The following is a 4,537-nucleotide window of genomic DNA, read 5'->3' on the forward strand; positions in this document are numbered from 1 at the left end:
CAAATAAAGACAGTTTTTCTTCTTCTCTTCCAATCTGGATGCTTTTAATTTCTTTTTCTTGCTTTATTGCGTTGGTTGCAACCCCAGCACAATGTTAAACAGGAATGGTAAGAGTGGACATCCTTGCTTTGCTTCCAGTTATGGGTAGAGGGGAGGTTTTTCATCTTTTACTCCTTGGCGTTTATTCATCCTGGTAATATCACAAGGGTGGCTTTTAGAACTGGTTGGAGGACCTGAAGTTTGCCCTGGGCATCGTGCTTTTCTTTCTTGTGTCTTGGTGAAAGCCCCATGGAGACTGCAAGTGCCTTGAGGGCCAGGGATGGTCTATTTTGACTCCAGCTCCTGGCTGTGATTGGCATGGTGCTCAGCTTGATAAATTTTCATTGCTGACCAGGTCTCCAATTAGGCTGAAAGCGCCTGTTTGTGTCCTCTCTGCCCCATCCCCTTTGCTTTCCTCCTGGACAGAGGCAGCCACATTCTCCTTTCCTTCTCTTCCCCTCCAGAAACCTGAATGGAAGGGACATGAAAGAAAAGCTCTCCGGTTTCACCAGCATCAGGTTACTTTCTCACCAGTCCTCATTCAAAAATAAACCTGAGGGGGTAGGGGGAGGGGAGACAGGAGGGAGCTGTTAGCATAACTCTGCTTCCAGGCTATATTTATAGGGCTGGTATTTAGGCTTGGCCCGTGGACAAGGGGCTGGAAAATGCAAGGCATTTCCTCTTCCTGTCAGCTGAGACACTGTGTGTGTGTGTGTGTGTGTGTGTGTGTGTGTGTGTGTGTGTGTGTGTGTGTACACACAAGGGTCCTGCCACCTTCCCACTTAGCACCTCCAGAATAGCAAACAAAATATACTTTTCCACAGGCCCGCTCCACACTTGGCCCCACTGACCTGACCACTGGCCCTTCCAGACCCATCTCATCCTGAGACTTTCTCAAGCTTCCTTCCCAGTCTGTGGGACATGCTGATTCCCGCAGGGAGAGGGGCCTTACTCCTGTGGACAGGTGTGTTACTGTCAGTGCCAGGCAGCTCCTCAGACACAGGAGAGGTCAGATTCTGCCCTCTCTGAGGTCCTAGGGGGGATGTCTTAGGAAGTTCAGGGATGACACCACATTTGTTGACCGCACTGACTCATTACTAGCATGAGTGACTTAACTGCTCTGTGTCTCAATTTTCCCATGAGGATGATAATAGATAATAAGAATGTTAAGAGGATTCAATGAGTTAATACTATACGTAAAGTTGGAAAGTGCTTAAAAGTAGTAAAGACTGGCGATCGTTATTGGAATGCTGACTGCACACCAGTCTTGAGCTTGGGCAGGGACAGGGACTACCATGGTGAACTAGATGGGCATCATCTCTGATGTTTTGCAGTTTTTTCCGTTGGAGACCTGTTCCCCTGAGAACTGTAAACTCTCAACCACAACTTTGGACCAGGGTCCTTTGGACCAGATCTTTTCACATGGAGTGAAAGATCTCCTTTACCCACTACAAGACGAGGAAACATGCAATCAGAGACATAATGATACTGATGTTATTGGCACTCTGTGGAACTCTGGCTGGCTTTGTTTCTTCTTTGCTTTGTAAAGTTATTTCATGCCTCAAGGTCTTATTTTCCTTACTTGAAAAATGAGAGGGAAAATATTATTCAGCCTTAAAAAGGAAGCAAGTTCTAGACCAGGTGCGGTGGCTCATGCCTATAATCCCAGCACTTTGGGAGGATGAGGTAAGAGGATTGCCTGAGCCCACGGGTTCGAGACCAGCCTGGGCAACTTGGTGAGACCTCATCTCTGCAATAAATCAGAATATTTGCCAGGTAAAAGGACAGACCGAGAGTGGGAAGTCATTTTTCATCTTGTTCTTAAACCGTGACACAATGATGAGAAAGTAGAAGCTATGCTTTTGGAGAAATGCACACTTTAGGTATAATTAACTTTACCGACTTTGTCTTTTCAGAAACAGACTTCCAGGTATCACAGGTATCTCATAGTGGCAATCAAGCTTGCCTAGAGTAAAGGGAATTTACAAGGCCTAAGACATCATGCTTTGGGCAAGGACTGTAAAAGTCACGAAACTTGAAATTACAAAAGTTACAACCGAGCCGGGCTCAGTGGTTCAGCCTGTAATCCTGCACTCTGGGAGGCTGAGGTGAGTGGATTACCTGAGCCCACGGGTTCAAGACCCGCCTGGGCAACTTGGCGAGACCTCATCTCTACAAGGAATCCAAAAAATTAGCCAGGCGTGGTAGTGCGCGCCTGTAGTTCCAGCTACTTGGAAGGCTGAGGCGGAAGGATCGCCGGGGCCCAGTAGGTCGAGGCTGCGGTGGCCGGGAGCGGCCACTGCACTCCAGTCTGGGCGACAGAATGAGACTCCAACTCAAAAAAATAATAAGAATAAGAATAAGAAACCACAAAACCAACTGCTGTCAGAGGTTATCTCTGAATACTCAATTATGCTAACATCTGAAGGTGAGAAGAGTCTGCCTCATCTATATGTAACTTTCCAGAATTGCTTCCATAAACCCCAAGGTGGCAACGCAGCTGGTTAACTACTGTGTTCTCTCTACTTCTACTGTACAAGAAAACATTTGATTGCCTTCTCTTTTAGACACAAAAGTAAACATTTTAAAAATTTAGGTAATATAACTTTATACTGAACTGAGATATAGTATTTATGATATTTTAAATCCTTTTCATTATTGGGAATTAATTACAGATTAATTGTCTGATGCTCAGCAGAATGTTAAAAAACTAACTCCAAAAGTCTGTTGTTTCTTACTAGTAATTCTCTATTGTGAACAGCCTTTGTGATGAAACTGTTTTAGGGTACAGGGGCATATGCTTCAAACTAATCAAATTAACATTGCTTCTGTGGTTTCGTAAAGTACCATAATAAATGCTGTAGAAAGGAATCTTCTATTGCCAGCTCTTTTCTCTTCTCAAAGTATAATTCTTCAGGAGATAATAAAAAAAATCTGCCTACTCTCTCCTGTCAGTTCAACTTGACATTGATTTTTATTATCTTTAAAAGGCTTCACTTTCTTTAGTTTGATGATTGCATCTTTTTTTGAAAGCTCAGTAAATCCTTTAACCCCATCCCAACTTCACTGTATTCCAAGTATAGACCTTAACTTGTTTAAAATGATTGTATTTCTTTCTTATTATAGAATTTATTCAAAATAGTCACAATTTGGAACATGTTAATTCCATACCATGAATTCTGTGTGTTGAATATTTTATAACTAGACTTTGCCAAGGCTGGAAGTAAACACTAAGTAGTTTTATATTGCAAGGCTCTGCAGATGAACATGAAAGAACTTGTTTTCCAAGGAGAATTTTTTTCCTTTTTTAGCGTCCAAAAAGAAAAGTTACTTTAAGAGTTTAAGAAATGAATTTTTTTAATCCAGTCCTCTTTTGATGGGCAGCATGGTTGGTTCCATGTTCTTGCTATTGTGAACAATGATGTGATAAACATATGTGTGCAGGTATCTTTTTTATAGAGTGATTTGAGTTCTTCCGGATATATCCCCAGTAGGGAGGTTGTGGGGTCATATGGAAGGTTGATTTTTTAGAACTTTTAGGAATCGCCACACAGTTTTCAACATTTTTTAAAAATCCATTCACCCGCTGAAGGATATCCCCATTGTTTCTGAGTTTTGGCAATTATGAACAGAGCTGCTGTAAACATCTGTGAGCAGGTGTTTACACGGGCATGAGTAGTTAACCCTTTCAAGTAAATATCAAAGAGCTTGATGACTGGCTAGGATGGTAAGAGTATGTTGGGTTTTGTAAGAAACTGGTAAATTATCTTTCAAAATGGTTGTGCAGTTTTGCACTCCTGCCAGCAGGGAAGGCAGTTCCTGTTGCTCCACATCTTCACCAGCATTTGGTGTTGCTGGTGCTCTGGATTCTGGCCATTCTGATGGGTGTGGGGCAGTTTCTCGTTTTAACTTGCATCCCACTCCCCCGCCCTATGTGAAGTGAAGCCTCTTTAATATGCTTACTTATCATCCATACATCTTCTTTGATGAGGTGGCTAATTTACTTTTAAAAATTTGCTTTACTTTCCACAATATAATATTTACACAATGGAATATTACACAGCCATAAAGAAGAACAAAATCGTGAATTTCACAGCAACCTGAATGGTCTTAGAGTCTATAATACTGAGTGATCTTTCACAGAAACAAAGAACTGAGTATCACATGTTCTCACTCATAGGTGAACCTCGAACAACTATCATAATACTATAAGGCGAGGATTAACAGTAGCAGGAAGCTACAGGGGTGTGGGGCAGTGGGGAGGTGGGATTGGCAATAGTGGGAATCTGCCTGGGGAAGGGGGGACACACCTCATCAACAAGGGTAGCTGCACAATGAGTATTTGTATACCTAACCCTGAATTCTGCCCCACAATTTTCTTTTATTTATTTATTTATTTTATTATTAATCAATATTTTTTATTATGGTTTTGTGGGGGTACAGTTAAGGGTTAGGTGTACAATTACGTTTCATTCAGGCACCCTGTTGATAAGAGGTG

This window comes from Carlito syrichta, unplaced genomic scaffold (genome assembly GCF_000164805.1).
Source record: "Carlito syrichta isolate Samal-C Ts95f unplaced genomic scaffold, Tarsius_syrichta-2.0.1 Scaffold315646, whole genome shotgun sequence".
NCBI classification, from domain to species: Eukaryota; Metazoa; Chordata; class Mammalia; order Primates; family Tarsiidae; genus Carlito; species Carlito syrichta.